General features: G+C 49.8%; 1 non-coding gene across 1 annotated transcript; it reads right to left on the minus strand.

Annotated features, from left to right (window-relative positions):
• Positions 1 to 2,488: 2,488 nt before the first annotated feature.
• Positions 2,489 to 2,651, minus strand: LOC144686148 (U1 spliceosomal RNA). The gene has a single exon (XR_013577852.1). It is a non-coding gene; the product is annotated as a U1 spliceosomal RNA (small nuclear RNA).
• Positions 2,652 to 9,564: the final 6,913 nt, after the last annotated feature.

The following is a 9,564-nucleotide window of genomic DNA, read 5'->3' on the forward strand; positions in this document are numbered from 1 at the left end:
ATCACACATCCACAGGGCCCTCAGTCACTGCCAGTGAGAGGGACATCACCATTCACTCTCTCACACACACCGTCGTTGTCCTCTTCCCATCCATGGGACCACTCGCCACCCATACGTGTCGGGCAAAATTATCATGTGGCCTGGCAAGTGCCCTGCTTACACTCTCTCCATCTCTATTCATACAGATCAAGCTGGGATGCAACAAGAGGGAGAGGTTGCAGACCGGTGGAGGAATGCCCGAAATCAAGGTCCTCACTGACTTTGAAAACAGAGCCATCCAGCTGGCCGGCGAGGAGCTGGACCGGTCCTGTGCTGACGGTGAGGTCGGCGCTGCCCTACCAAGTGAGGATCCAGCAGTGCAACATCCATTAGACTGTGAGTGATGTGTCCTGTTTCACAGGCCACTGCCATGCACTAATTATCGCTCCTTGCTTTCGCAGGCACATCTGGGAAACTGCCAAGACAGTCCACGACCCAAGGCCTCCAATCAAGGCTTGCCAGGTGTCCAGCACTCAGAGGATTGCTGGAGGCCAGAAATTTACTGAGTCTGAGCCAGATGAGGAGCCTCTGGACTCGGTCATGTCACAGTTGCTGGAGCTGCAAAGGCAAGCTCAGGAACATCAGGAAGGGATGTCCGCTGCACTCCTCAGATTGCAAGGCACGATGGAGGGGTACATCCGCCTTCAGTCTGAGGTGATAGCGCCGGCATGCCAATGCACTGAGATCAACACTAGCAGGATGGTGGCTGACCTGGAGACCTTGGTCCAGGACATTGCTCCTGCACTGCTGTATGGGCTGAACTCCATCACTGACACCATAGTTGGCCTCCAACAGTGTGTACATGAGAGGGGTACAGGGCAGCCTGATCTCACTCCAGCTACCCCTTCTCCTCAAGAAGTCAGCAGAGACCCTCGGGCACCCATAGGGACGAGGATCAGCAGGTATCCCCCCTGGAGCCATCCATCCAGGAGACTCCGGGTGTTTCCGGCCCATCCAAATTAACTCTACCTGTGACATCAGCAGCCCCAGCTCCACAGGTCGAAGAGGGTGCCACTGCCACACAGCAGGATCCCAAAAGCAGGCCGGGGCCCTCCAGATCTCAGCCATCTAGAGGACACCGGCCAAGGTCATCACAGGCAGGGCGTAGCAGTCAGCAGGCTGCCTCCACCTCCGCTGTGGATGTCAGGGAAGCACCAAGATGTAGCGGCAGGGTTAGGAAAGTTAAGAAGATGTAGTTGCACAGCCTGGGCACGGGCTTTAATCACTTATATTATTCACTGTTGTTCACTATTGTAAATCAAGTCCCAAGAATGTCTCCCTGCCTAGGGCTCCTTGCTCTGATGAGCAGTGTTCGTGTCACGCAGATGTGAAACCTTTCTGCAGTAAAGGCAGGTGTCACAGTCCAGGGCCTCTTCCCTGTGCTTTGTGCAGCCTTCAGACCAAAGTGATGTCCAGCCTCACACTCACTGGACACATTACTGATGCCTGCACCTCAATGGTGCTGGTCATTGCTGCCAGAGTGTCGTGGGCAAGCGTCACTGAGTTCTCTCATACTCTCCATGTGCTCTCAGCACCTTTTAGGTAGGGTGAAGATCTATGGAGTGTCCCCACTGCAGGTTGTCATCATCCTCCTGCGATCGAGCGATTGTCAGGGCCTCCACTGCATCTCCATGACAGGAGCATTCTCACAGAGGGTATTGGCACTGCCATAAGCCAGACTGGCGTCAAACATTCATAGATGCAATGTGAGGATCTCTGCTGTCTCGCCACTGCATGTCGTCATCATCCTCCACAAATCCAGCAGCTATGAGGGCCTCCCGAATCCACCTACCTCATCTGGTCAGTGCGAGGGCCTCATCTTCATCATCGTCGCCTTCAAGGATCTCCTCACCCTCATCACCGTCAACGCCCTCCTCATCGGAGGAGACCTCCAGCTCCTGCATCTCCTCCTCAACCAGCCCCTCTCCCCATTGCCGCGCCAGGATGTAAAAGGTGCAGCAAACGACCACGATGTGCGACGTCCTCTGTGGACTGTATGCAGGGTTCCACCAGACCGGTCCAGGCACTGGAACCTCATCTTCAGCATCCCGATGGTCTGCTCCACCAAGCTGTGAGCTGCAGCATGAGCCTCATTATAGCGTCGCTCTGCTGCAGTCTGAGGCCGCCGCACGGGTGTCATCAGCCACATCCTCTGTGGGTAGCCCTTGTCCCCGAGGAGCCAACCCTGCAGCCTCTGTGGACCCTGGAAGACATCAGGGATCTGTGATTGACAGAGGAGGTAGGAGTGGTAGATACTCCCTGGGAGATGTGTGCAGGCCTGCAGGATGTATCGGTGGTGAATTTTTTGGGGGCAATCAGGGAGAAAATTTCCAGTGGGAAAGGGTAATTGCAGGAAGGATAACATGAATTGCAGAGAGGAAACTAGTGCAAGTTTCAGCTCTCTTCGTTGGAAGACATAAAGACAAACTCTGTTTTTCAATTTACAAATCAGGGGAGAGCACGGACACAGCCCTCCACTTCCACAAATCTTGCAGTCAAGTAGCTCGCATTTGGGGACATCACAGGCGTCAGCATACCCAAAGTGCAATGGGCTAGCCTTGTCCTGGGAGAACCACCTTCATGATCATGGTCTCTCCCCTGCCAGGTCGCACATCAGCTGTACAATCAGCGAATGGAGTCCCTTGCAGTTGACATAGTTGACCCCTTGTTGCCACGGAGATCTGAGCGCCATGTGAGTACAGTTGATGGCGCCCTGCAACTGTGGGAAACCCGAGATCTGGGTAAATCCCAGTGCTCTTGCATTCTGGCTCTCTTGGTCCCAGGCGAAATGCACAAAGTTGTGTACCCTCGCGAAGATGGCATCTGAGACCTCATAGATACATTTGTGGGTGGCGGATTGTGAAATCCCACAGAGGTCACCTGTGGAGCCCTGAAAGGAGCCACTGGCATAAAAATTGAGCACCACGGTCATTTTCACAGCCACTGGCAGTGGATGCCCTCCATGCCCGTGTGGTGCCAAATCCTGCAGCAGGTGGCAGATGTGACTGACCAGTTCCCTAGACATGTGCAGTCTTCAGCAGCACTGGTTCTCAGTTATCTGCAGGAATGAAAGGCGGCATCTATAGATCTTGGGTCTGCCTAGGTGCTGACCAATGATGGCTCGCTGTGGCTCTTCAGCAGCGTGTGCAGGGGCCCCAGCTGCTCCTCCCTCTGCCCTGCCAGGCGCCTCAGTCGCTCTCTTCTCCTTTGTCTCCGCTCTCTGTATGCCACGAGGCATACAGCTAGGTCACCAGGCTCCATGCTCCTGATGTTCTCCCCCTGCAGGATGAAAGAAAGGGACACGTGGATTAGCTTGGGTGTACTAAGAACCCCCTTTGGTTAAGTCTGAAGGCCCCTTAATGCATCCTGGAGAGTGCTGGTCACCACTGATGGCCAGAGTTTAGTGCGCTGTTTGGCTGCCTGAAACCCCACCCACCTCGGCCCCACTCCACCTGACCGATTGGCAGCAGCTTTGCCCATTGGACTGCAGGCTGTGCTCTCAGCTCAGGCACAGGCATTCTCCTAACCCACACTGCAAGGCTGCACTGTTAGCTTAAGCCAAGGTGGGGGCTGGTCCAAACCAAGATGATGAATTTGCAAAGGGCTGTGAGCACCTCCAGCAGTGACTGCCCCACGTCCAGCTTTAACAAGGAGGTTGTACAACGTGCCCAGTCATCCAACCATTCTGCGGTCCACTAAAATGCTCATTAGCTTGCAGTTGATGGCTAAAGGGTGAAAAGCTCCAGAGCATTTGGTGGCATTTACAACCCCCTGCATTGCTTGAGTGGTCAGATAAGCTAGAGGCCCGACTCCAATCATGTCAATGTGGCTGCACCTGAACAGTCTCAGCTGCAGAGGAATGGCCATTTTATACAAGGTTTCCCTAATGTGTGGCTGCTTCCCCCCCCACCCCACCCCCCCAACCCGAATGTCCTTTTGTACTACCTTCAACTGCAGGGCAGCCCTTGCCCCCTCCCAAAAATGCCTCAACCGCAGGGCAGCCCTTGCCCCCACGTCTCCATCACATCTCAACCTTGAAGTCCAACAGGTGACCCTGGCGAGTGCTGCGCAATGTTACTGTGCGCTCACCTCCGAGTTCCCCTCACAGTGCAACCCGCCAAGTGCACACCTTAAAAATGCTGTTGTGAAACACATGGACGTGCGGACGATCCAGCGGGAGGTGGGGGAGAGATGATTCTGGCGGGCTGGCCTTATAATGATATGCAGATGTATTACAATCAGGTTCCCAACGCCATATTGTCTGCTCCTGCTGCCAAGCACACCCAACGCCGGTGGGCACGATCGATTCCACCCTATATATTTGATCAAGCTTTTAGTCACCCCTCCTAATATTTTCTTTTTGTGCTTGATGTCAATTTTCTTGTCAAATTCCACTCATATTGGGACATTTTACTACAGTAAAGTAGGTGCTATTTGTGATGGATTGAATACAGAGATAGAAACTCAGTTCAGGATCAGATAGGACGCCAAGGTTGTGAACAGCTTAGTTCAGCCCGAGCCCCTGGCCAGGGGGGGAATGGAATCGGAGGCAATCAGAGCAGAGTTTGTAGCGGGGGGGTCAAAGACAGCGGCTTCAGTTTTCCCAATGTTAAATTGTGGCTCATATAGTCCTGGATGTTGGCTTACCAGGAGGCACAATGAGAGAAACAGAAGGCTTTGGTGAGGAAGAGAACACATGGAGAGTTGACAGGGTTGTAGGGGGCAGGGTTAGATAGATAGAAACGGAAGCATAAAAAGGCAAAGTGAAGCAGACTGCAGTAGTTCAGGAGCCAGTGGGAACTGAAAAGCAGCATGTGTTATTCGTTCTTCTCCTTCCTCTGTCTCTCTGTTGCATTTGTTCAAGCCGTCCATCCCTAATCTCTTCCAGTTCTGATGAAATCTTCACTGTGTGTTCTGCACACCAATGTTGGATTGATCAGCTGAGTGTCACTGTTTTTTTTTTCTCTGTTTTTAAACAGTTTCTGAATAGTATCCACATTCAATTCTACATTTGCATTTCAGCAATGACTTTGACTTGAATTTTTTTAAAGCAAACAGTCTGTAGCATTTATTCCACCAACTTGCTGCATCTCATTTTTTCAAAGTCTCTCATCTTACAGGTCTAGCACAACTAGCTTGCTGGGTTTAACTTGTTTAAAATTTGTGCAACTGACCTGAAATTAATCATTCTTGTCAATTTCCATGTGCACACTTGGTGATTTGAGTTTGCTGTGCACATGTGGACAGCACCAGTTTGGCCAACCAGGGAGTGAAGCAGAGCCTGCTCTCTGTGTCAGACCATTAAATGCCCAGTTGTGCCTAATTGCAGGCGCTTTTAGTTCCTGTGCAGCCACATTTACTATGAACCAGACCAAAATGCATGAAATTTATTCCACAAAAATAGGTCAGTGATTCCCTAGTAGTAAAAATAAAAAAGACTTGCATTTCTGTGGTGCTTTTCACGTTCATCGGACACCTTGAAGCATTTTGCAGCCAATGAAGTACTCTTTGAAGCAGTCACTGTTGTAATGTAGGAAAGCAGAAGCCAATTTGCGCACAGCAAGCTCCCACAAACACCAATGACCAGATAATCTGATTCTTATGATGTTGATTGTTGGATAAATATTGGCCAGGACACTGGGATACCTCCCCTGCTCTTCTTCGAAATAGTGCCACGGGATTTTTTACATCCACCCGAGCAGGTCGATGGAGCCTCAGTTTAACATCTCATCTGAAAGACGGCACCTGAGAGAGTGCAGCACTCCTTCAGTACTGCACTGGAGCATCAGCCTGCTTGATTGGCACCACCTCGTCAAACATCCACTCCCTCCACCACCGACGCACAGTTGCAGCAGTGTGTACCATCGACAAGCTGCATTGCAGCAAGATGCATCACCAAGGCTCCTTAGTTAGCACCTTCCAAACCCACGACCACTACCATCTAGAAGGACAAGGGCAGCAGATAGATGGGAACTCCACCACCTGCAAGTTCCCCTCCAAGTCACTCACCATCCTGACTTGGAAATACATGGCTGTTACTTCACTGTCACTGGGTCAAAGTCCTGGAACTCCCTCCCTAACAGCACTGTGGGTGTACCTACACCACAGGGACTGCAGTAGTTCAAGAAGATGGCTCACCACCACCTTCTTATGGGCAACTGAGGATGAGCAATAAACGCTGGCCCAGCCAGCGAAGCCCACACCCCATGAATGAATTTTTAAAAAGCCTTGATTTTTGTGCTCAGGCGCTGGAGTGGGACTTGAACCCGGAACTTTGTGATTGAGAGGCAAGTGATGCCACAGCTGGCACATCTGGTGGTTTTGTTTTCGCATGGGCTTTTCCAACGTCTGGGTTATAGGAATTTGCTGACCAAGGAGCGTGAAAACAGGATAGCAGTCAAGGCAAGGGGTGGGGGGGGTGGGGGGGGGGTGGTTGACAGTGTTACAGCAGGGAAAGAAAATGGATTAGGTCCTTTCCTCTCTGGGATCTGGATTCAAGTCCTGCCCAGACTGATGAGGTGATGATCTTTGCCAGCTGTTGGGGATTTTTTGTGGAATAAATTTCAAATGTTTTGGTCTGGCCCACAGTAAATGTGGCTCCGCAGGAACCTAAAACTGCCTGCGATCAAGCACAACTGGGCATTTAATTGTGTGACACAGGCTGCGGGCTCTGCCTCGCTCTCTGGTTGGACGGGCTGGTGCTATCCACATGTGCACAGCAAAGTTCTGCTCACCATATGTGCGCATGGAAATTGACAAGAACAATTAAATTTCGGGTCAGCTGCACAAACTTTAAACTAGTCAAACCCAGCAATGCTAGTTATGTGGTGACCTATAAGCTGGGAGATGTGGCAAAAAAAAAGGCGCTACAGTTAGTGGAATAAACGCTCGACTGTTTCCATTTTTTAAAAAAAATTAAGTGAAATTTTAAAATTGGCAGCAGGAGTAAATTTGCCTTTGGACGTTCATATGAAACAAATAATCGATAAGCCGCCTGTCATACATCTCTTCCCATTTTCATATTATCTCCAGTGTGTTTTTATTAGGTTCCAGATTTCTTTATTCAGGAGCTGTTAAAAGACTAAAGGGATAATTGAACTTTAAGCAAGAATTCTAAAAGGCTATGGTGGTTGACACTGACAGCGCAGGACATTGCAGCTCCAGTCTGTGGTGTGATGGTTCTGCACAATGGTGAGATGTGAGTTACTACCGTAGTGAGTAGTCATTTGGAGAGATCTACGAACTCCATGGGAAAGATGTCAAGCGGAGGACACACACACACACACCCTCAGGCGGAGGGAGGGGCAAATCGGAGGCATGGACCAGCCCCATGTGATACCCTTTCACCTATTGGCATTCAATGGTAGAATGAGTTTTGGCAAAATCCCAGGCAAAATTAACCTGTCTTCTTCCTCTCCGGCAGTACATGGTGAAGGGAGTTCAAACAGGGAGCAAAGCAGCAACTGTGCGAGTTCCGAAAACCCCACAAATCTCCAGAAAATATTGTCCAATTTGTCAGTTTCAGCATCGTTACTCCGTGATCTGACGGCATCTAAGTTTCTCAGAAATGGCAGGTCAAAGACGACCCACACAAATGTAGCTGCAGCACATTGTCTGATGAATATCATCAGGATGCCAGTGACAGAAAGTTTGGTGTGGTGTCCTGCGTCAGTCAGGTTTATACATATCCCTAGGTCGATCCTGTTCCCACCTCACAGGATGGTGCAGTTCAGGGTGATCTATAACTTCCCAGAAGCAAAGGTATCATTGGTCCGACGCAAAGGTAGAACTTTCTCATGGATTTTACAGATTTACAGCACAGAAGGCCATTCAGCCCGTCATGTCTGTGCCAGCCGAAAAAGAGCCATCCAGCTTAATCCCATTTTCCGGTTCTTAATCCATAGCTTTGTAGCTTATCACACTTCAAGGGCATATCCAAGTGATTTTTTAAACGCAAAGTGGTTTTCTACCTCCAGCACCTTTTTGGGCTGTGAGTTTGAAACCCTCGTCACCCGGTGGGTGAAAAAATTACTCCTCGACTTCCCTCTAATCCGTCTACCAAACACTTTAAATCTTTGCCCCCTGGTAATTGACCTTGTTACTCACAGGAATAGGTCCTTCCTGTCCACTCTATCTAGGCCCTCATAGCTTTATGCACCTCAGTCAAATTTCCCCTCAGCAGAAAATCTGAAATGCATTTCTTTTTAATTATATAAGGTAAATTCCAACTTTTGTCAGGGGGCTTAGTGTCCCTTATCGGCAGAGTACATTGAATGCAGAGGCAACACACAGCACACAATAAGAGAAGTTTTAGAAAATCACATTCATGCTCCCCCCACCCCCTCAACTCCGAAATTTCCAATATCTTCTCCAGATGGACAAGAAGGCAGTGGTGGGCAGCAAGTTGGAAATTACCCATCATATTCCCAACCTTACCTTCGAAAGTTTCAGTTGGACCAGCAAGGAGCTTTCCTCAATTAAATTCTTAGAAAACCCCTGATAATATCCTAAAGTACTCCTCTTCCTCCTTCCGGTGCCATGTTGGCAACCATGGACTCCCACTGGACTGGTCCATGATTATGCTTGGCAAGGCACTGCAGTGATTTGCTGTTGCCTTCTGCAATATGGCTGACCAGGAATCTCACCCACTCTTATCACCTGCCATCAGGCATATTGGAAGGATTTACAGGCTGATCATCTACCTGTTTGGCTATGCTATGAACACACCTTTGGTGGCCATCAAGTCTTGAAGTGCAACTTGAATCCAGAGCTTCTGGCCCCAGAGGTAGGTACACTACCAGTGCGCCACAAGACTTTCACCCTAGAGAACTCGCTTGCACTATTCAAAGGTTTTTCCTTGCACTGCTGCCATTGCAAAAGTTATGCGAGAGGTTGTCATTATAGGGATGATGGGTCACATCCATTCACAGCATTGCCTGCCCATAACACACTGTAAACATTCAGCCCCCCTCCACCACCAGTGCACAGTGGCAGCAGTGTGTACCATCCACAAAATGCATTGCAGCAACTCACCAAGGTTCCTTCAACAACACCTTCTGAAACTGTGACGTCTACCACCTAGAAGGACTAGGGCCCTGGATGCGTGGGAACACGACTACCTGCAAGTTCCCCTCCAAGCTACACACCATCCCGGCTTGGAACTTGCCGTGTCTTCGCTGTTGCTGGGTCAAAATCCTGGAACTTCCTTCCTAAGGACATTGTGGGTGTACTTGCACCAGACAGACTGCAGCGGTTCAGGAAGGCAGCTCACCACCACCTTCTCAAGGGCAACGCAGGATGAGCCACAAATGCTGGCCTAGCCAGTGATGTTGAGATCCCATGAAAGAATAAAAAAATAGGAAGTGCAACCTCACAGATGTCCTGCTCTTATTTATTATATTTCATATGTTCTCGGAGCACAAAAAAAATCACACGAGGCTTATCTGTAACACAAGTGCAAGACGTATCAGGGGGAAAAAAAGCTTCTGGAAATTCAACAGAGCAAGTGATTCATAATCTGTCCTT

This window comes from Cetorhinus maximus, chromosome 10 (assembly GCF_964194155.1).
Source record: "Cetorhinus maximus chromosome 10, sCetMax3.hap1.1, whole genome shotgun sequence".
Classification (NCBI taxonomy): domain Eukaryota; kingdom Metazoa; phylum Chordata; class Chondrichthyes; order Lamniformes; family Cetorhinidae; genus Cetorhinus; species Cetorhinus maximus.